General features: G+C 43.6%; 1 protein-coding gene and 1 long non-coding RNA gene across 4 annotated transcripts in view; both read left to right on the top strand.

Annotated features, from left to right (window-relative positions):
* Window positions 1-23,706, top strand: part of LOC148126482 (uncharacterized) — a 456,824-nt gene that overhangs the window by 228,564 nt on the left and 204,554 nt on the right. The window lies entirely within an intron of this gene.
* Window positions 17,930-23,706, top strand: part of GPR20 (G protein-coupled receptor 20) — a 39,546-nt gene continuing 33,769 nt past the window's right edge. For 2 of the 3 annotated variants that reach the window (XR_015743322.1, XM_026716016.2), the window contains exon 1: window positions 18,031-18,272. The gene's annotated coding sequence lies outside the window, so the exon portion shown is untranslated. Of the gene's footprint in view, window positions 18,273-23,706 lie in introns of all 3 variants that reach the window. The other variant, XM_087931762.1, reaches the window with a different exon arrangement.

The following is a 23,706-nucleotide window of genomic DNA, read 5'->3' as shown; positions in this document are numbered from 1 at the left end:
GTGGTCAGCTGTACCAGAACCACCCATGTGGTTCTACTTCATCAATAAACCATCTTTCCAATCAGCCTCCATGTTTCCGATGTCTTTCTCCCAGCTTGGAACTGAACCAGATGGATATTTTTTCCAACTCACTGAAAAAAAGTGACATTCCCATGTTTTCATACTTATGTCTGCTGCAGCATCCTCTTGTCATGTGATCAAAATTCAGATGCTTGGCAACTGGCATGTACTTGTGACTGTTGCAGTGTCCCAGGGTCATGGGATCCCTTTCGTGACCTTCACTTGACCACCAGGTTACCAACTGGACTGCAGTGATTCAATGAACAACTGAGGTAAGAAAGGTTCATAAAATGGGGCAACACTCGCTTAACAACTGTCTCGTTTAGCAACGGAAATGTGAGGGACAATTGTGATTGTAAGTTGAGGTCCACCTGTATTGGTGAAACTTTCTGTTAAGGGCACCAAATGCTCTCAGTGTACATAAAAGAAAAGATACATCCGTCAAGAGTCGAGAATCATCAGGTACAACACTTAATGATAGTCATAGGGTACAATAAGCAATCAAATCATACTAGGAAACAGTCAATATAAATCGTAAGGATACAAGCGACAAAGTTACAGTCATACAATCACAAATAGGAGGGGATGGGTGATAAGAAGTGATGAGAAGATTAACGGTAATAGTAATGCAGACTTTGTAAATAGTTGGACAGTGTTGGGGGAATTATTTGTTTAGCAGAGTGATGGCTTTCGGGAAAAAACTGTTCTTGTGTCTAGTTGTTCTGGTGTGTAGTACTCTATAGCGTCATTATGAGGGTAGGAGTTGAAACAATTTATGTCCAGGATGTGGGGGGTCTGTAAATATTTTCACAGCCCTCTTTTTGACTCATGCAGTATACAGGTCCTCGACTGAAGGCAGGTTGGTAGTAATTGTTTTTTCTGCAGTCCTAATTATCCTCTGAAGTCTATGTCTGTCTTATTGCGCTGCAGAGCCAAACCATTGTGTATTGTCTGACCCATCCGCTGTGATCATTAAGTTCTCAGATGATACTACCATATTGGGTCTCATTACAGGTGGAGACGAAGCAGCGTACAAGGGGGAGGTTCAAAAATTATCCTCATGGTGCCTAGAAAACATCTTGTACCTGAACATCAGCAAGACAAAGGAGATGGTGTTGGACTTCTGGAAGGAGAGAGACGAACCCAACCCACTTTACATCGAGGGGGGCTGTGTGGAGAGACTTTTCTCCTTTAAATTCCTGGGAGTCTACCTCAGCGAAGATCTTCCCTGGAAAACCAACACAACCCAGGTGGCCAGAAAGGCCCAACAGAGACTCCATTTCCTTAGGGTTTTGTGAAAGAATAAAGTGGAACAATGACTGATGACCTCCTTTTACCAGTCCCCAATAGAAAGCGTCCTCACATATTGCATTATGGTGTGGTATGCTGGCTTGACAGCCACGGATAGAAAGACATTACAAGAGGGGTGGTGAGCACAGCAGAAAACTTGCTGCCTTAGAAGAGTGAGGAAAATTCTCAGGGATGACTCACATCCCGGTCAGCACTTCTTCATCCTCCAACCATCGGGTAGGAGATATAGAAGCACAGCCAGCTGTACCAACAGGCTGAAGAACAGTTTCTACCCGTGGGCTGTCAGACTTCTGAATGGAAAATACCTTTCACGTCAACACAGTACGATAGACTTGCAGAGCTGATGCATTGTGCAACACGATCACATAGTGTAATAAGATTGGGACTGGGTTAGGGACTTCTGTCCTCACTGTGCATTGTGTTGGGGAGGGGGGTGCATGAAGGAAGACTCAGCCAATCTCACTTTACACATGTTGTACTCTAACAATCAAAATAATATACTGTATATATATTGGACTGCCGTTCGTCAGAAAGGGTGTAGGGTCTCCTGCTTGGGCAGGGGGTTGGACTAGATGACCTACAAAGTCCCTTCCAACTCTGTTAATCTGAAACTTTGCTTTTTCAATTCATCCTGGTGTTCATCCTTCTACTTTCCACCCTTCAAGCTAGGACATTTTTGGGAAAAAGAAACATCAAAAGCTGGCATCCTCGAACCAATTCAACTTTTGGCTACCAGCCTATTTATTTTCCCCAGGAAAAAAACAACAACACCTAGCTGGGAAAACAGTGGAGTTTTATACGTTGCAAATTTTAGAAAGAAGACAAGAATAAGGGGTGGACTTACAAAACAGAAGTTGGCCCTCTTAAGCCCAAAATATCTTGGACTTTAAATCAATAAACTGAAAAGTCCCACAAGCACAGAAGGAAAAGAATTCTCCTTGCTCTGAGATTGGAACAGCGATAACCTTGATTGAAGAAATAAATAATCCGTTCAAGGTAGAACTCCACAAGTCAGTTCTGGGTGGGTATATCTGACAGTATCATTCAGAGGGCCCAAAACAAATTTTGGAAGATCAACAGCCCTGAAGAGAATATGTCTTATTGCTTTAATAGCGATGTTTATCAGAGAGTTAATGACATATCCAATGGTTGATATGAGCATTTTTGCTGGAGTAAACATTTATGTCAGTGTTTCTCAATCGTGGTGGCTTGAAAATGGGTGGACTTCAAGTCCCAGAATTCCCCTGCCAGCTAGGTGCAAAGCTAGGCTGGCAGGGGGAATTCTGGGAGTTGAAGTCCAGCCATCTTCAAGTCATCAAAGTTGAGAAACACGGGTTTATATAATCTAACAATCTCATTTGTTGGTGGTCAAAGGTTATTTCAGAGACTGCCCTGTACGGTTAGCTTGGCCTTTGTTTTATTTCTCACGTAGGCCTCCCAAAAGTGGGATGTGAAAATCCTAATGACCACTAGGTGGCACTAGGTGACATTTCTTTGCTGCCATCTAGTGGGCAGCAACTCAATGACTCAATGATTAAGGATGCTGAGTTTGTCAGCTGGAAAACTGACAGCTGGGGTTTGAGACCCAAGCGCTGCAGGAAGGGGTGAGCTCCCATCCCTTACCTCAGCTTCTGCCCACCTAGCCGTTCGAAAGCACGAAAATGCAAGTAGATAAATAGGTACCACTTTGGTGGGAAGAAAACAGCCTTCCATGAACCTAGGCAGATAGACATGCCATCCACATGACCACAGTAGCATCTTTGAACAATGCTGACTTCCTCAGCTAAGAAACAGAGATAAGTACTGGACACAACTGGACAGGGGATACCATTATCTCTAGTGGACCTCCCAAGTATTGCAACCCAGATCATGATAAACTTTCTCTAGGCAGATAAAAGCACCAATTTCCACTGTAATTTACAAGAGACCTCAGATCTGATTGGAGCAAGGAGTAGATAGTGCTTCATTGGGAAGAGAGATGGTTGAAGATTGATGTCATTAGACTTTTATCTGCTTCTTTAACCTAGTTTAACCTAGATTGGTTTATTAACTAACCAATAGTGGTTCACCATCTAGTTTATTAATTAATCAATAGTAGTTAATCCATCAGAGTTGGATTAACTGACTAGCTAATAAGGAAGGGGCTGGCAATATTGCAAAGTTTCCACAACACAAGCATATTTTTTTCGGCACAGCCATTTTCAGCCGTTTATTTAGTATCCATTTGAAGTTCAACGCACTGAAAAAAGGTAATTTGCTGTCAGTCCTCACACAACTTCTGAGCTTCCCTGCAGTAACACAGTTAGTCCTTGACATATGACTACAACTGAACCCAACATTTCTGTTGTTAAAAGAAATATTTTTTCATTGAGTTTTGCCCCATTTTACAACTTTCTCTTACCACCGTTGTTCAGTGAATCGCTGACGTGGTTAAGTTCGTAACGTGGTTGTTATGGGAATCTGGCTTCTCTGTGGACTTTGCTTGTCAGAAGTTCCCAAAAAGAGGATCCCGGGACCCCCGGGATATGGCAACCGTCATAAGTATGAGCCTATTGACAAGCATCTGATTGCATGACCACAGGGGCGCGGCAACAGTCGTAAGTGTGAAAAATGGTTGTAAATCACTTGTATAACTTGTATAACAATCACTAGACCAATGGTTGCAAGTATAGGACTAGCTATGTTAACTAAGCCACAGATGGCTAAGCTGCCGAATTAGCCACGATTGGCTGCTTTCACACAACACGCCATGACCAAATGTGGCTAGTTCATTTGTGGATGAAATGCCCTCTGCGAATCTAGGGGTTAATTCAGGAAAACAACATGGTTCCTTCAAATGAGGGAGAGAGGGTCATGTGAATGTAGCTCACGGAGTCTGTGATTGTTAAAGGCTCTTTAAAAAAAAAAAAAACTATGTTGACAAAACTAATCTGGGTTTTTTTTTTTCTCCCGTCTCCCCAAGCTTGAACAAACTTGAAAGCAAGAATAGATCGTATCTTCCCCTTCTCCCTTTCCATCCGGCTGCTTTAACTTCAGATGAAGCAGTTGCTCTTGTAAATATTACATTCCTGCCGGCGGAGAACGATGGGAAACTTTCTATCTTGGGCGATGGAAGAATGCGGCTGGGTTTTGCCCTCTGGCTGAGCTGAGGAGAAGTTGGCAGTCAGGATCCAACCTGTCCCGGCGGTGGGTTTTTCAAGCAAAGCGGGAAAGTGGCCTCTCCAGGGAGGAGGAGGTTGGATCCTGGCCATCTTCTGGTTCAAGAGAATCCAAAAACAATGTTTGGAGATCTGAAAAAGGACCCATCAAAGCTACGGCTCCCTGGGACTGTTGGCTCTGATATCTCAGGTGGCTTTGCCAAGGGTTGTGGTGGCCGGTCCTACCAAGATGTTGTGGCGACCTCTCTCAGGAACATGTACTATGGAAGTTCAAGAATAACATCTGGAATAGGTGTGTCAAACTCAAGGCCCGCAGGCTGGATCAGGAGGCTGTCGCAGCGAAAATGGAGCCCGGAGTGATTGTGTACGGCCCTGCCTGGGCTCCATTTTCACTATCAAAACAAACTAAAAACAAAACAAAAGGAGAAAAGTTTCCCCTTTTGCATTTGAGCATGCAAGAAGGGACAGGAAAGGAGAAAAGGAAGAGGAAAGAAAAAGAAGGGAAAATGGGAATGTGAGGAGGTTGGGGAGGAATACGGGCCAGTCCTGGAGTCTGGGGAAGGCTCTGATGAGTGTTCTGAGTTGGAGGCAGAGATGGAGCCAGGGCTGTCCGACAGTTAACAACTGCCTTTGGAGTTGGAGATCAGTAAGGCAGAAGAACAGCTGGAGCCTGTTCCCGATGTGCACGTGCACAGAGCTACCAGGAGAAGGGAACAGTTAAGGAAGAAGGGTCGACTCAGGAGTAAAGGCACAGGTGGACGGTGAATGGCCCCTCCTATAGGGAATAAAGAGGAGCGAAAGGGGAGTGGTGTTTGCAGGAGACAATTAGTTCATTTAATTAGTGTGAAGATTTGTTCGTGACTCCTTGCCAAGTATTTCCTTGTATAGCATTGCGCTTGGAAGCTATCGGCCTGGCAACTCTCCAAGCCTGATAAAGTCTGTGGTTGTAATTCACCCTTGAAAGACTGTTTGCCGGGACTTTGCTGGATGTGAATGATAGGAATTCACATTAGCCAAATAAAAAGGGGTTTTGTTGGGACAAGGAGTCTGTTTCGTGATTTTGTGAAGCCTGGGTCAGAACAGTAATATCTCCAGTGGTGTTTTGGGGTGAAGAGAGGGTTTTTTTTTTCATTGGATGGGAGTTTTTTCTCATGATGCCGATATATCTTCTGTGTGCAATTGTTATGGATTTTGCTGAGCATTTGATTTCCCTTGTTGTTGGAGTGTGCATTGTTTAGATTTTATAGCGTGGCTTTGCAAAAGGAATGAAGGATGCGGCCATTTTAATAAGCAGATGAAGTAGGTCATTTATTCTGAATACACCTTTTGCGTTGGGCAACAGTCATCATCAATACCTTATAAGACAGGTGGAGGGGGCGAATCAATAGAGTTGTGAAGAGGCATAGCACCCATGGACATATGTAAATTGCAGGAAAAAAATAGCAGTTGCTTTCCAAATAAAAGAAATGCAGCTTTGTTGTGTGTGTGGAATAGACATATTTCTATTCGATCTCCAATTTCCTATTCATTTATTTTTATTTATTTTATACACTGCTATGGACAATAGTCTTTCTGTTCAGCAGGCAATTTTAATTGGGGAAAAAAAATTCAAAGCAATCTAAAAATTCTCCTATTTATGTGGCCTTTGAATTGATTCTTACCCCAGTGTGTCTCATTGGGAATCATAATTTTTGCATTTAGGAGTCCCCTCGCACACACACCCTTTTTTTTTCTTGCTCTCAGATGTTAAATTGTACTTTAGTATTGTGCCTCAGCCTATTTAACGGATAAAATCATCGGTTGTGTTTGATTTGTGAATATCAGCCTTTTCAGAGGAACAAATCGCTCCCAGATCTTATTTAAAACTTTCAGTGAGAAAAGGAGATTTGATGAATGCCTCATTAAACGCCCAGGATCCCGTCTGTAGACATGACCATTGCAGCTGGTAATATTTAGTTCTGCCAAAATTTGGGCAGGTGCCAGTTCTTAAATATTTGGCACAATGCATCCAAGAGGAAGTAATGTTCACCCTTATCCAGTTGAAGGCAAACGGGAAGGATGTGTTTTAACTGTTTCCCACTAAAGTGAGCCGAACAAAAAGCAATCACTGCTAACTGGGTGGTTTTTATTTATTTATTTATTTATTTTAGGGTTTTTTAAAAAAACCTGCCTTTATTGTTTGATAAATAACTCAAGGTGACCAACTTACCTAATACTCCTTCCTCCTCCTATATTCCCTATCACAACAACCTTGTGAGGTGAGCCATGCTTAGCGAAAGGGTAGCTCAAGGTCATCAAGCCAGCTTGCACACTTGAGGCAGGACTAGAACTCACCATTTCCTGGCAATTTGCCCAAAGTTACCCAACTGGTTTTCATGCCTGAGGTGGGACTAGAACTCACAGTCTCCGGGTGATTGGCCCAAAGTCACCCAGCTGGTTTTCATGCCTAAGGCGGGACTAGAATTCACAGTCTCCGGGTGATTGGCCCAAAGTCACCCAGCCACCCACATCTCACAACAGCCAACTCACAATGGCCAATTCGCAACAGGAAAACTCGCCATGGCCAATTTACAACCAGGCAATTTGCTGCAGGACAACTTAAGCATTTAGTGTAATCATTTAAAATAATTTGAAAAATATTTTAATTTTTGGTCACTTGCATTTTATTTTGTCCCTTCTTTGGCAACCTTTCTTTAATCTTGGTGACCTATTTTATGGCTGTCACGACTTACGACCATCGTGATGGAAGCTGTTCAGTCCAAAAGAACTCAGTGTGTTAATTTATCCATCCAAATTTTCTAACTGAAGGTAGAAGAATTTCCTTGTACACACCCCATATGGGTAATCCTCGACATACAACGGTATTAAGCAGGCCGCATTACCGTTTTAAGTCGACGACTATCTGTTTTGTGCTGTAGAAGGACATTCTTCTACAGTGGTGAAATGCTACCGGTTCGGCCCGGTTCACCTGAACCGGTAGCAAAAATTGCTACTGCTTTGACCGAACCAGTAGTAAAAAAAATACCTCAGATGATCGGCTGAGAGGATAATAAAGAGAAAAGCACAAGATTACCCCCCCACACCTTCCCCTATGCTTTTCTGTTCTTTATCCTTTCACCTAATTGGCACAGCAGAGCCTCAGCTGGTGTTTGGAAAGCTGTGTGCGCATTAGGTGCATGTACAAAGTGCGCGATCACCGAACTGGTAGGGAAACTGATAGAATCCCACCACTGTTTTTCTGCCTTCAGTTTGGAAATTTGGAGTGATAATCAACGCACTGAGTTCTTTTGGACAGAACCACGTCACCTCTGCTACATCATTTTTTTTCCATGTGTACCCAAACGGGAACAAATTGCTACCCTTCTCTGACAAATAATCAATTTAAAAATAGCAAATCTATCCGCTATATATAGTCAAAGGCCAGGACAGTCTCAGCGCATCTGCATTTTTCCTGTCTTAACCAACTAGAGAACTTAACCAAGGGAACTCATTCCTGGCCCGTTGCCCGAGGAAATTCACACCCCCAAAAGCTGCGTCTAGTGAACAGAACTGACACCACGCAACTCTCAATCATTGTGAGAATCATAACATCTGGATGGTGGATGTGTGAATCCCACTCACCACGTCATAAAATGTCTTTTTTTTTTCCCAAGGGGAGAGAAGGAAGGATTAGCTGTGACATTGGTTCAGTCATTCCAGTAAGAGACTTTTGCAAGAATCAAATTTTGGAGATTTTTAAGGTTATTTTCTTTTGACCGTGCAAAAGAGCCTAACATGCAATAAAGTATTTTTTTAAATTTCTCAATCATTTATTTATTTTATTTTATTAATTGGAATTTGTCAAACAAAAACGAGAACAAGAATAAGAGAATAAAAATACAATGACAGGGATGATAACCCACTTAATATGAAGTAAGGTCCACAGAAGTCAATTTGTGACTGAAACTGTGAAAATTTGTAGCTGAGACAATTGAATCAGGTAGGGCATTCCAGACTTTGACAATCCTATTACAGAAATCATATTTTTTTACAGTCAAGTTTAGAATGATTTACATTGAGTTTAAAGCGGTTGTTTGTGTGCATATTATTGCAATTAAATCAGAAAAAGTCATTTACAGGTAAAACATTACTACGTATAATCATATATTTATGCTTGCAACAGTGGCAAATATCTGTAGCTCAGGTGTAGGCTGAGGGTGACAATCTCTTATATTTATATTTATGCCCCATTATTTTTTAGAAAAGTGGCTTATCATTTAAAAAAACTAAAAAGAAACAGAATTTATCACTGCAGCAAAGACAAACTTACAAAGAAAAAAAATCGGTATCAGTAAATAGAAGCAAGTATTCCTCAGACTACAACCACAAATGGGGTTAGCATTTCTGTCACTAAGCAAAGGAGCTTTCAAGTCAGTCGTGCCTGGTTTTATGACCTTTCTACCGCAGTTGTTAAGTGAACCACTGTGCTTGTTAAATGAATCGGTAATTTCCAAATTTCTTTGGTAAAGGTTCCTCTTGCACATATGTGATAGTCGTTTCTGGTTCTAGTGGGTGGTGCTCATCTCCATTACAAAGCCAAAGAGCCAGTGCTGTCCGAAAATGTCTCCGTGGTTGTTGTGTCTATAGAACTGGAGTTCGGCATGACTAAATGCCGAAGGTGCACGGAATGCTGTTACCTTCCCACCAAAGGGGTCCCTATTTTTCTGCTAGCAGTTTTTACATGCTTTCGAATTGCTAGGTTGGCAGAAGCTGGGACAAGTAATGGGAGCTCACTCCGTTACGCTGCGCTAGGGATTCAAAACCTTGAACTGCCAACCTTTCTGATGAACAAGCTCAGCCGTTTAGCCACTGAGCCACTGCGTCCCTTCCTGATAAAAGTATAAATACATAATAATACAGCCTCCTACTCTTAAATTTAAACAAAAATTAAAGGCACATCGTAGAGAGCATACCTAACAAACATATTTCTTTATCATTTGTGTACAGTGACCCACCTTATATCACAGGATGCGACCTTGGGTGGCATATCCTTAAAAATGAACAATATTTGAAGAAAGCATTCCACAATTAAGATATTAATATTATTAAAATCTGGGAGAGAACGTTAAGCATTACAAACAATGAAGCCACCTCATTAGATGACCATGTCCTTGAGGCCCCAAGCTTGTTGACATTCAAGTTTTGAAGGACATCAAAGTTGGAACCAACCCAATGCCATCAATATGAAATATTATCCTTTTCTTAAAAGGGAACCATGCTGTGTGTCGACGTTGTGTACTTATTCCTGTACATCATGGAAATGAAAATTGATGATCAGAAATGTACAACATAGAATCAAAGGCTGGAAGGGACACTAGAGATCTTCTAGTCCAACCACCTGCTCAAGGCAGGAGACTTTATACCTGTGATGGCGAACCTATGGCATGTGTGCCACAGGTGGCACGCAGAGCCATTTGTGCTGGCACACGAGCTGCAGGCAAACTTACCTCACTGCGCATGCGCAAGTCTCACAACTGATTTTTGGTGGGTTTGAGGCCTTTTTCAGCCTCCCAGAGGCTTTAGGAAGCCTTCTGCGGGCTTCTGCGGGCTTTTCAGGCCAAAAACTAGGCCCGTTTCATCACTTCCTGTTTTTCTGGAAATACTGGGTGATGAAACGGGCCTCGTTTTCAGTCTGAGAAGCCTGCAGAAGCCTTCCTAAAGCCTCTGGGAGGCTAAAAAAGACCTCAAACCAGATGAAAATCAGCTGTGAGGCACAGTACAGCTAAGGGGGTGGTGGGGTGTAGGGATTGTACGCACATGTATAGGAGGCATGGGGGGCGCACATTGCCTTCTGGGTGCAGGCACATGAGTGCAAGCGTACAAGCACATGCACAATTTTTGGCACAGGAGCCCAAAAAGGTTAGCCACCACTGCCTTATACCATCTGGGTCAAATGATCGTCCATCTGTGAAAACCTCCAGTGATGGAGCAGCCATAATTCTAGGAGGAAAGCTATTCTGTTGATTCTTTGTTCTCGCTGTCAGAAAATTTCTCCTTATTTCTATGTGGGGTCTCCATTTAAGGAGTTTCTAACATTACTTCTTGTCCGATCCTCTGGTGCTCTGGTGAATAAGTTAATCCCTTCTTTTCTGTGTCAGGCCTTCAAGTCTGGAAGGCATTTACCATATTCCCTATAATTCTTCCCTTCCATAGGCTGTATATACCGTCTCCCATCCAATTTAGCCTCCAGACCAGGGGTGGGCAAACTATGGCCCGCGTGCCACATCCGGCCCGTTGGTCTGCCTAATCCGGCCCGCCTCTGAAAAAAAATCGCTGGGCGTGGCGTATTGCCCTGCGCCGCGTGGCCCCCAAAGTTGCAAAACAGCGCAAACCGCTCTCGGGGTAGGAAAGAAAAGAAGAGAGGCACACAATGCCAGCGCCCGCCCGGCCGATGCCTCCGCTGAAGGTGGCGGGAGCAGCAGACGGGAGAGCCAGCGGCGAAGTTTCCTAACTCGCCTCTCCATCCCTGGCCGGCGTGCATCTCCCGCACAAGGCACTTTCCCAGGCACCAGGAGGAACACGCTCCGACTATTGTTTGCGGGTCCTCTCCCCGCGCTTCCTTCCCCCATCCCTCCCCTCCCCTCCCACCCAATATGACAAAGGTTCAGGTGAACAACGTCATGGTGCTGGACAACCCTTCACCTTTCTACAGTTCGAAATCACCTTTGAGTGCATAGAGGACCTCTCCGAAGGTGAGTCCCCGCTGATCCCCCTTTTTTTTCCGGGGCTTCCAGGCTTAAACTTTGCAAAGGCCTCGGCAGGCAGGAGCGTCTTCCTGCCGAGGAGCAGGAAAGGTTCTGCCCAGTGGGCAGGCGGGCTGCTTGGAGGAGGCGACCCGGCAGCGCTCCAGGTTTCCCCTCCGCCGTGCGGCTCGGGGCCAGGCACGAGCGCCCATGAGGAAAAAGGAAGCCGCAAGTTGCTGGGAAGTTGCCCGGGTGCTAGGAGCAGCCATGTTGCCACCGTCGTGGTGAGCGGCTCGTCAGGCACGTATGCGAGGAGGAGGGCTTTTAAAGTGCCGCCCGAGCAGGACCACCAAGCCAGGAAACGGGGCACCAAGGCAGGGCAAGGCTCCCCCAGCAGCGGCCTAGCTTTAGGTGGGCTTGGATGCCCCTGATCACAGTTTGCTATTTGTTCTCTCCTGGGACTCGTGATTGGAAAGCGTGGAAAGTAGTAGCAGGAGCAACCGCGGTGTTACTTTACTTCCGGAAGCTGCTCTTTTGGAAGAGCGCTTCAGTGATCGGACCTTGCCAGCTCGGGAGCAATTCCAGTTTTCGCTAACCTCGGTAGTGAAATAAAATCACCGAGTCAATTCAAGCCTTGCAAACTGAGACTTAACTAGCGGGCAAAGAGCTCCTCTCCTTCCCTTCTCTCTTCCCCCTCGAGCGGAGGAAACGGTGTTGGAGAATTGCTTGCTGTAATTCGAAATTGAAACTTCAGTTACCCACCCCGCCCAACTAATTTTCAGTAAGTGCCACTGACTTCAGCATTTGGTTGTAAGAGCTTGATTTGATCGAAGCTAAGTATTAGGGTTTTTTGTTTTCAAGTTCAAAGAGACGGTGGTTTGGAAGGGGTTTTGTTACTGTTGGGAGGGTGGGTAGCTTGGAAGACCAAAATTTTTAACGTTTTATTTAAAAGTCTTTTTTCTCTCATGTAGATTTGGAATGGAAAATCATTTATGTGGCCCTCGAACGCAGACCTGATTTTCCATGTGGGCCCCGACGGAAATTAATTGCCTACCCCTCCTCCAGACTCTCCAGAAATCCCAACCAAATTCCCCTGCAGGCTTTCCTACTCTTAGGAAGTCAAACTCACTTTTTCAGTAGCTGATGCTAGTCCAAGCAACTCAGAAGGCAATAAAATGTAGTCAAAATCCAGCGAAAACCACTGAGCAGAAAAGAGTTAAACTTAAAATGCCCTTGGAAACCTAACGTAGCTTATAAGTTGTAACATTTCTTTGGCAGGGTATGATCGTTTTTGTTTTAAGCTGGCAAAATGCAAGGAGTTGTAATTAATCGTGGAAGGCTAAGTCTACCAAGGATGTTAGCAAGGCTTGTCTAAAAACCCAAAACTTTGGCATGAGGGGGAATTCATTTTTCAGCAAGTTGAAAGCTGAACTTCAGCAGCTAAAGTTATGGCTTAAGCACAACTCCATTTCTGAAAGAAAGGCAGAAAAACAGGGAAAAATCAGCTTATAAAGAAAGTGAGAACTAAAAAAAAAGTCTTTCATTTCTAACCCTCCTCCTCTTGTTGTCCTAATTTACTTATTTATTTTGTAGATATGTACTGTCTTTGTCCAAATTAAACAGAAGTGGGGGAAACCCATGAGGTTAGTTAAGGAGTGGCAACAGTGTCCTGGACCTAAGCAGAGAATCTCCTTTGTATCTTCTGAAATGTAGAAGAAAGAACCATAGGGCTGGAAGGGCCTATAGAGGTCTTCTAGTCCAACCCCCTGCTTATGCAAGGAGCCTCATCCCAACCCAGTCAAGTGGTTGCCCAGTCTATTTTTTGAAAACCTCCAGTGATGGAGCACCCACGACTTCTGAAGACAAGCTGTTCCACTGGTTGATCGTCCTCACTTTTTGATAGTTTCTCCTTAATTCTAGATTGCTTCTCTCCTTGATGAGTTTCCCTCCATTGCCTCTTGTCCTGCCTTCTGGTGCTTTGGAGAACAGCTTGACCAGTGATGGGATTCAAATATTTTTGCCACTGGTTCAGTGGGCGTGGCTTGGTGGGCATGCTTTGCACACGTGCACACAGTTTGCATGCACCCGTGCACCAAACACGCACTTTGCACAGGCACAGAGGCATTTGCACAGGTGCAGAGGCATTCTAACTCACCTCCTGCAAGCCTGCACGATCCCGATCGCTTCAGCAGCTGCCGCGTAGCACTATTCTGTGCCGCGCAAAGCAGCTACGCTTCAAATTCAGCAGGTAAAAGTGAGTATGCTCATCACTGCTACCGGCTTACCAGAACCAGGCCAATCCGGTAGAATACCACCACTGAGCTTGACCCTCTCTTCTTTGTGGCAGCCCCTTAGATATTGGAAAAATGCTATCATACCATCCTTAGTCCTTCTTTTCACCAGACTAGATATACCCAATTCCTGGAACCATTCTTCTTATGTTTTAGCCTCTAAGCATTTATTTATTTGATTTGTCAATTGCTTACAAGATAATGGGTATATGTATAAACATGAATAAGAATACAGGAAATAGATATGAATAAATGGGGAAAACAGGACAGGGACTGGAGGCACGATGGTGCACTTATGCACGCCTCTTACAGACCTCTTAGGAATGGGGTGAGGTCAACTGTGGATAGTAGTGGATAGTTTAATCTATTTATCTATTTATCTACTTATTTTATTTTATTTATTTGATTTGTCAGTCACTTACAAGATAATTGGTATAAGTATAAACATGAGTAAGAATACAGGAAATTGACACGAATAAATGGGGACAATAGGATAGCAACGGAAGGCACGATGGTGCATTTATAGACTGGGTTAAACCAGGCTCAATAGCAGTAGCTGTGAGAGAGATCTCGGAGTCTTAGTGGACAATCAGCTAAATATGAGCCAGCAGTGTGCAGCAGCTGCCAAAAAAGCTAATGCAATCCTAGGTTGTATTAACAAAGGGATACAGTCAAGATCAAGGGAAGTACTAATATCACTCTATAAAGCCTTAGTAAGACCACACCTAGAGTACTGCATCCATTTTGTTCACCACATTATAAAAAAGATGTTGAAGCTCTAGAAAAAGTACAGAGAAGAGCAATCAGGGTGATTAGGGGGCTGGAGGCTAAAACATACAAGGAACGGTTGCAGGAACTGGGCTTGGCTAGTCTAGTAAAGAGAAGGACCAGGGGAGACATGATAGCGGTCTTCCAATATTTGAGGGGCTGCCACAGGGAGGAAGGGGTCAAGCTATTTGCCGCTGGCAAGAAGAGCTTCTCCTGGATCTACCAGGGACTTTGCAGTATCCCTGGGATTTGACAGGATGCGCTCTTCACTTTCACCATCTCTTCGGGATGGTTTAGATCCGATAGGAACGTCCAGGAGCAAAGATATCGGCAGCGATCTCAGACCTCCAAGATCGCATGCCGTATCGTTGCGACGCCAGCTCCGCCCTCGCTATTTTCTAAAGCTCCTAGCAGTCTTCCAATATTTGAGGGGCTGCCACAGAGAGGAGGGGGTTCAAGCTATTTTCCAAACTGCCTGTAGGCCAGACAAGGAATAATGGATGGAAACTGAACAAGGAGAGATTCAACCTTGGAAACAAGGAGAAACTTCCTGACAGTGAGAACAATCAACCCATGGAACAGAAGTTGCCCTCGGAAGTTGTGGGAGCTTCATCACTTGAGACTTTCAAGAAGAGATTGGACTGCTATTTGTCAGAAATGGTGTAGGGTCTCCCGCTTGGGCGAGGGGTTGGACTAGATGACCTACAAGGTCCCTCCCAACTCTGATTTATCTGTACCCCTTACAGACCTCTTAGGAATGGGGTGAGGCCAACTGTGGATAGTTTGAGGTTAAAGGAATAGGGGTTTGAGAATGGAACAACAGAGTCAGGTAGTGCTTTCCAACAATTTGGTTGCTCTACTCTGCACCCTTCGTACTAGAGCCTCAGCAACTTTTTTGTATCATGGTGGCCAGAACTGGACGTAGTATTTATTCCTCTTTAATTGAAGAAGCCAAGAAATTTCCTCCTTTTAAGACTTTAGCAATCAACTGAGTGTTGGAAATTGTGCTGGAGGGAGGCCTGCCTGGTCTAATTCTCTTCCTCCAAATTCATTCTTTTAGCAATAGATTTGCTCAAACTGGACTGAACAAGTAGATACCTGGCCCACTTGAGATCTGGGACAACCAGGACCTGGATGACTGAGAATCTTCATGGACATTCCTTTGGAGTCTTCCTTGCTCAAGGCTCTTCCATTACATTCTCCTTTTCTTCTAGCTTAACCATCGTAAGTCTGTGGGGTACTTGGTGCTCTCTGAGCTTTGTGGTTTTCTTGCAGACGTTTCATTATTGCACTGATGATGTTACCTAGTTTGGTAATGAAACGTCTCCAAGAAAACCATCCAGAGAAGACCAAGGGCCCCACAACCCTCCTCCTCCTCTATGCAAACCTACTCCCTTCTGCCACTGACGATGTTACCTAGTTCGGTAATAAAACATCCAACTTAGAACTATTTCCTGACATCAAGAATAAATCTGAAAAATGTTGGAAATGTCATCAGACACCTGGCTCATATTACCATATGTGGTGGACTTGTGCGGATGCTAAAAAATACTGGACTAAAATCCACATGTGGTTGGAGAAAATGACAAAAAAAACATAGACTTGAAACCAGAGATATTTTTATTGGGAATTTTACCTGAAATATATAGTAAAGATTTGAAATACCTGATTGTAAATGTATTAACAGCGGCTAGGATTATATTTGCTAAAAACTGGAAAAATGAGAAGAAACCATCAGAGGAGGAAATCATTAAGAAAATATTGGAATGTGCTGAAATGAGTAGATTGACATTTGAAATCAGAGAACAAGAGGATAGACAATTTTATAAAATTTGGGATCTTTTCTATCAATGGTTAGATAATAAAGTACAGTAATGAAATATGTAGATTTCTAGAAAATGATAAATATATAAAGATGTACTTCTTTTTTATTATAACTACAAAATGATTTTAGGATAGATTTTGAATGATAATATGAACTGTTATACAATAAATTAAGTAAATTATGGTTATCTTGTAAAACATGAATGAATAAAAGTATAGTCAAATGATTGATTAATAATGATACTAAGGTATTTAGTTTTTGATTGACAATATGAGATTATATATAATTTAATTGTAATTGAAGACTACGAAATGGAAACAATTTGTAAACCAACCGGCACACTGTATGTACACCTATGGAAGACAGCTTGATGTTTTTATGTTTTGTTTGTTTATTTTTGTTTTTAAAAACCAATAAAAATTTTATATATATATATAAAAAGAACTATTTCCTGACAGTGAGAACAATTAATCAGACATGGCCTCCAGGAATTGTGGGTGCTGCATCATTGGAGGCTTTTAAAAAGAGATGGTATGACATGGTGTAGGGTCTCCTGCCTTAGAAGACCCCCCAAGTTCCCTTCCAGCTGTGTTATTCAGCTGATGAATTGTGTTAGTCTTCTGTGTCAGGCTCAAAATGCATTGGAAACCATTGGCACCCAAAGTGAACCTTTGGAAGGGCTGGTTATTTGAGGAACTGTTTGTGGTGGTGATTTCTGCCCACCCAGTTGGGTCAGACAGAAGAGGAGGCGCCAGGTCCCCTGTTATCTAGACGGACCCAAAGTGCATCTCTTTTGTTTCCGTGCCTATCCAGTGGAACAGCATCCTCACGCATTCTACAATGGTTCTGCAAGTCTTTAAAATTTGGCTTTGCTCCCAGACCTTAGGCTCTTGCTATAATAGGGCAGGTATACTGTATGATGTTTGGGGGGGAAGAGGAGGAGGAAGGGGGGAGAGAAGGAGAAGGAGGAGGAGATGGAGATGGCAAAGGAGAAGGAAGAGAAGGAGAAGGAGGACGATAAGAGGAGGAGGAGAGGAAGTGGAGAAGGAAAAGAAGAAGATGATCCCCAAAGAGAATTAATAACTCAGAAGTTCCTGCAATACTCGTAATCTTAATGGATAAAAGGATGTGCAGACACATTCACCCAATATACTTACTGTGATTGGGTTTAACCTGGCTTCATTCTTTATATGTTATATGAACCCAAACTATTGGTTAGATTATGTGCTAATAAAAAAAAGGAGGGGGGGTTAGGATTCAATGTAAGCCAAATAAATATGTTGTGTAAGTCTCTGGGAATTGTTATTCTGAACTCTTTACATAGTCATTTATCAAGGTTGAGAAATTATGGGGACTCTGGCAGCATATTAAATCCTTCCTTTCCTTCCTCCTTTCCTCCCTCCCTCCTTCCCCTTCTTTATCTTCCTCCCTCCCTCCTCTTTTCCTTTCTTCATTCATTCTTTCTCTCCTCCTTCCCATTTCCTTCCTTCCTTCGCCACTTTCTCCCTGCAGTCTAATTTTATAAGTTTTACTAGGTTCCTTCTGAGAAATCCTTTTTTATTTTTCTAAGCTAAAAAAAGACCCACTTGCTATAACTTTCCTCCAAGAAGCCAAGGCATAAATCCTTGGAATGGCCCACGGCTGCACTACTCTGACCCAGGCCTCAACCAGTTTGTTTTTTTCCTGAGACAGTTTACAAAATGTTCTGAAAAGCTACACGATGATTTCCTAGTTAAATTCATCCTTGTAAAAGTCAATTGCCCATAAACTCTTCTTGCCTTAATCCACCCACCCCGCCCCAGTGAAGAGCAAAAGTGGTGCAATCATTAAACCAGGGCAGATATAAATGTGCGATTGCAGCGGCTGTTTACTGGAGTCACGCTCTGGCAGCCCAATAATTTCCCAGTCGTGAGGACGGTTTTAAAGCAGGGCATGAGTCTACTTCCCTTCCTGGCTTTTGCCAAAAATATTGTTGGATGCTGGAAAAAGAACTGTGACGTCAATCTCAAAGTAAACCCCAAAGCTCCGCTGCTAAAAGATTGATTTAGCCCTCTGGAGTTACAAGAACTGCTGGTTACATCTTCAACCTGGAAGGAGGATCTGCATCGGAGCTTCTTCAGCCCAGTGAAACGGACAGGTAAGGATTTTGGGAGGGGTGTGACAGGAAGCAGCATTGGCACAAGAGAGACTGGAGCCCAGGGTAATAAAGGAGGGGGGGAGGGAGGAAGGGAAGGAAGGAAGGAAGGAAGGAAGGAAGGAAGGAAGGAAGGAAGGAAGGAAGGAAGGAAGGAAGGAAGGAAGGAAAGAAAGAAAGAAAGAAAGAAAGAAAGAAAGAAAGAAAGAAAGAAAGAAAGAAGGAAGAGAGGGAGAGAGGGAATAAAGAAAATAGAGATGAGAGAAAGAAAGGAAGAAAAAGGGAAGGAGGGAAGGAAAGAGGGAGAGGGGAGAAGGGAGAGAATAAGGAAAATTGAGAAAGAAAGAAAGAAAGAAAGAAAGAAAGAAAGAAAGAAAGAAAGAAAGAAAGAAAGAAAGAAAGAAAGAAAGAAAGAAAGAAAGAAAGAAGAAGAGAGGGAGAGAGGAATAAAGAAAATAGAGATGAGAGAAAGAAAGGAAGAAAAAGGGAAGGAGGGAAGGAAAGAGGGAGAGAGGGAGAAGGGAGAGAATAAGGAAAATTGAGAAAGAAAGAAAGAAAGAAAGAAAGAAAGAAAGAAAGAAAGAAAGAAAGAAAGAAAGAAAGAAAGAAAAAGAAAGGGACAGAGAGAAAGAAGAGAGAAAGCGAGAGAGAAGAAAGAAAAAGGAAAGAAGAAAGAGAAAGAAAGGCAAGGCAAGGCAAAGAAAGGGAAGGAAGGAAGGAAGGAAGGAAGGAAGGAAGGAAGAAGACTCTCTCCAGTCTTTTCATCATGTTATCCATGAGGTCCAGCAAGTTGTAAGAAGGCATCTGAGTTTGGGATATAGTAGGGACTGCAGGGCACCTTCTGAATGTTCTTTAGGTGCAATTAATTGAAAAGATCGCATCAAAACCTGAAAGCCCCTGGAAATGTGTCCATAGCGGGAAACCTCATAAAATGCAAAAGGCACAAATTAGCATAACCGGAGCCCTAATTCCTGAAGTTTTAGCTGCTCTCCCAATAGATTTACTGGCAATTGACTTTTGCAAATCCCGAGAAAGGCTTGGTTATTTTGTTTGCATTGTTAAGTAGATGGCAAAGTCACTCGGATTTGGGGAAAACACAAAATTTCACAGGCAGTGAGAACTGGGAATCGGGCGTGCCCTTTCTGCAAAATAAAACTGGAACCTGGGAGATTGTTGAAGGAGGGGAAAGAGGACGTTATGGGTGAGATGGACATTATTTCTGGAATGTGGTTACAACTCAATGTCTTGAGTTGAAGATATGTAGGCATGAACGTCGACTGCGAAAAAAAAGTCTCCTGAGTTTCAGGCTATCAAAACAAGGCGATCGAATAAATCAAAAACTGATTCATTTCTCCGGGACATTAAGAGTCAAAATGGCAAGTGTGAGTAAAAAAAAAAAAAACCCAGACACATAACATACTGTCTAGAATAGGGGCCTCCAACCTAGAGTACTCTGGGAATTGAAGTCCGCAAGTCTTAAAGTTGCCAAGGTTGGAGACTCCTGGTCTAGGAATTATCAGTCAACAAATATCCAAATTATCGGTCAAGAAGTACTGGAAATATGGCGTGGGAAAGGTTTCAATGAAGAGAGATGTTACAGGAGTGCAGAGTTGAAAGGGACCTTGGAGGTCTTCTAGTCCAACCCCCACCTCAAGCAGGAAACCCTGCACCAATTTCAGGCAACCTCTTCTTAAAACTTCCAGTGATGGAACATCTACAATTTCTGAAGGCAAATCGTTCCACTGATTCCTTGTTCTAACGGTTAGGAAGTTTCTCCTTAATTCTAAGTTGGATGTCGCTTTGATGAGCTTTCATCCATTACTTCTTGTCCTGTCCTCATGTGCTTTGGAGAAGTGATTGTACCTCTCTGTGACAGCCCCTTCCATATTGGCAGGCTGTTATTATATCACCCCTAGTCCTTATTTTCATTAAACGAGACGTATCCCGTCTATGATATGGAGATGGAGATATCTATATCTTCCTCTCTCTTAGATACGGAGGGGTTGTAGAAATTCTGGTTGACAGGAATAATTACAGAAGGGCTGAGGACCAAAAAGGCACGAGGATGGGCACCATTGCACAATGTGCATTCTCGGCATGCAGTGTGCATAAAAAGAAAAGCAGTGACGGCCATTGACTTCTTTCATCCTTTGCTGGCTGAGATGCCGTATGTATCACCTTGGCTCCCCCACCTGTTGGACCATCCATGGACCACCTCTGCAGAGGAAAGGAAAACAGAGCTTCCCTGGAAGGATACCCGTTGCCCAATCAGCACCCAGTGGTACATTGTTTCCTTAAAGTTGTGATTCTGGTGCAAAGTGCATTAATCTCTCCCACTCTTCTCTCCTTCTCACTCCTTCTCTCTCTCTCTCTTTCTCTTTCTCTCTCTCTCTCTCTCTCTCTCTCTCTCTCTCACACACACACACACACAAAAACAGTGTGAGAGAGAGAGACAGAAAGAGACACACACACAGAGAGAGGCAGAGAGACAGAGACAGTGTGTGTGTGAGAGAGAGACAGACAGACAGAAAGACACAAAGAGAGAGAGAGACAAACAGACACAGAGAGACAGGAGAGAGAGAGAGAGAGAGAGAGAGAGAGAGATTCTTTCAAACCAAGCAGAAGTTGTCTGAACCTTTTCATTTGTCCCAGTGTGTCTCTGTATTTGTTCCAATTTGAAATAATGCGTGCAGGCTCATATTATCAGCTAAATATGTTTGGATGTCCCAGGCAATCCAAATTTTTTTCCTACCAGTTCTATGAGAGTGCGCTTCGTGCATGCACGCAGGGCTCAAAGACCACCTTCTGTGTCAATGATGGTGAGCTGACCTGTTTTTTTTAGCTCAGCTGAGGCGCGGCAATCCACTCTGTCGCACGAATCAGCTGAGCTAAAAAAATACAAGGGAATATAGGAGAGGTAACAGCCGGGGGCGGGTGGATGGGGCCAGCCAGAGGTGACATTTGCCGGTTCCCCGAACTGCTCAAAATTTCCACTACCGATATGCCAAAACTGGTCCAAAATGGCTGAATACCCCCTCTGGTCCCAGGCCTTGAAACCGAAGACAGAATAGAATAGCAGAGTTGAAAGGGACCTTGGAGGTTTTCTAATCCAACCCCTTGCTCAAACAGGAGGCTGCACCATTCTGAACGAACGGCTGTCCAGTCTCTTCTTGAAAATTTCCAGTGATTGAGCATTCACAACTTCTGGAGGCAGGCTGTTCCACTGCTTAATTATTCTGTCAGGAAATTTCTCCTTGGTTCTAGGTTGCTTCTCTCCTTAATTACTTTCCCCCCCTGTCGCTTCTTGTCCTACCCTCAGGTGCTTTGGAGAATAGCTTGACTCCCTCTTTTTTATGGCAGCCCCTGAGATGTCGGAACACTGCTATCATAATCACCCCTCGTCCTTCTTTTCGTCAGATTAGACCCGTGATGGCGAATCTATGGCATGCAGAGCCATTTGTGCGGGCACATGAGCCCCAACCAAACTCACCTCACTACGCATGCGTGTGCCTCCCAGCTGATTTTTGGCCTGTTTGAGGCCTTTTCCAAACTCCCAGAGGCTCGAGGGAAGCCTCTGTAGCCTTTGGAGGCCGAAAAACAGGCCCGTTTCATCACTTCCTGTATTTCCGGAAATACCGGAAGTGACAAAACTGGCCCAGTGCCGGTAAGGGGGGGGATCGTGCATGCATGTGCAGGGGGTGTGGAGGGGGAGCATGCATTGCCTTCTGGGTGCTGGCATGTGAGCGTACACATCTGACCATGCACGCAATTTTTGGCACGGGTTAGCCACCCAGTTCCTGCAACCATTTTTCATATGTTTTAGCCTCCAGTTCCCTAATCATCTCTTCTCTGCACTCTTTCTAGAGTCTCAATATCTTCTTTTTTGCATCACGGTGACCAAAACAGAATATTTTTTTTTGCAAAACTATATAGGCCATCCAGGATGAGATGCTGCTGCCTGTCCCACTTGCTTTACAATCTTCAGGCGTCCCATCCAAAATTCATACATTCTGCCCCCAGTTTCCAGCGGACCTTGAGTTAGCAAGATAAAGGGCTGGCAAGCGTCCCTCCTCACACGGATCATGTCATGTATGACCCGGAGAAGAGGGCAGTTATACAATCAGAGCTACGGTGTGGTCAGCCAGATGGACGGAGCGAGAGCATTGCTTTATCCAGGCATGAATGCCATAAAGGATAAACCAGGTTTTTGTATAAAAGTTATGTAACTTTTATATAACTTTTATATATTACACTTGGCCAATAAAGCATTCTCTTCTCTTCTCTTCTCTTCTCTTCTCTTCTCTTCTCTTCTCTTCTCTTCTCTTCTCTTCTCTTCTCTTCCCTTCCATTCCATTCCATTCCATTCCATTCTACTCTATTATTCTATTCTATTCTATTCTATTCTATCCTATCCTATCCTATCCTATCCTATCCTATTCTATTATCTCATTGGCCTGCAGGATTGGCTGGTCAAGCTCCACATAGATAAAAACAGAAGGCTGATATAAGAGAGCACAGATCGTCCTTGACATGTGACCACAACTGGTCCCCACATTTCCGTTGCTAAATGAGACAGTTATTGAGTGTTGCCCTATTTTACGACCTTTCTTGGCACCGTTATTAAGGGAACCACTGCAGTTGTTAAGTTAGCAACACAGCTGTTCAGGGAACAGGGTATCGCATGACCCGAGGACACTGCAACCGTCATAAATAGGATGTCAGGATTCCACCCATTACCCCCATTTAAATCATGAGTCTCGAGCCAAACTTCCAAAACTGAAAAAGGATTTATTGGGAGTTAACATGTCCGGCACTGCCTGGGTGTAACTGATTCTGAGACACATCATTCATTGTCACCCTTGACCCTGGTTTTCCCTCCACCCACTGGGTGTATCATAATTCATATTCTCCAATGGGACACATCCATAGCCCAGAGTCATCAATTATGTTCTCCAGTTAGAATTTTGTGCGGCAGAAACTTCAGTCACCTAGTTACCATCTTTGAAAAACTATTTATGGAATGCACTTTCAATTTCCAAGTTGCCACATTGCTCTTTCAAAACGCTTTCCCCCCTCCCTTTCTGTTGGCAACTCTAAAAAGACCATAGAAATATTTTTTATGAGTTGACATTCGGCTCCCCTTACTTCTTGAAGGTGACCTGTACAACACAAAAAGAAAACAAATTTATTGCGGGTATTGGATTCAGGGTTGTGAACCCCACCCCGCAGACTTGGTTGGATTTTCTGCATGGAATCTTGCCACAAGGCGATCGGCTTGGACATTCCTACTCTTTACCCAAGATGCCTCTGATAAGATTATTGAAGCGCTGAGCGCACACACGGAAAGCACACACTCACCAAACTCGTTGTTACACTGGTGGAATCCCACCCCTGGTTATAAGGGTGAATGAGGGAATTAAGTCGCTTTTTTCAGCAC

Source organism: Pseudonaja textilis, chromosome 3 (assembly GCF_049901715.1).
Source record: "Pseudonaja textilis isolate UNSWEBS1 chromosome 3, rPseTex1.2, whole genome shotgun sequence".
Lineage (NCBI taxonomy): Eukaryota > Metazoa > Chordata > Lepidosauria > Squamata > Elapidae > Pseudonaja > Pseudonaja textilis.
This window is presented reverse-complemented; position numbering and strand designations above follow the sequence as displayed.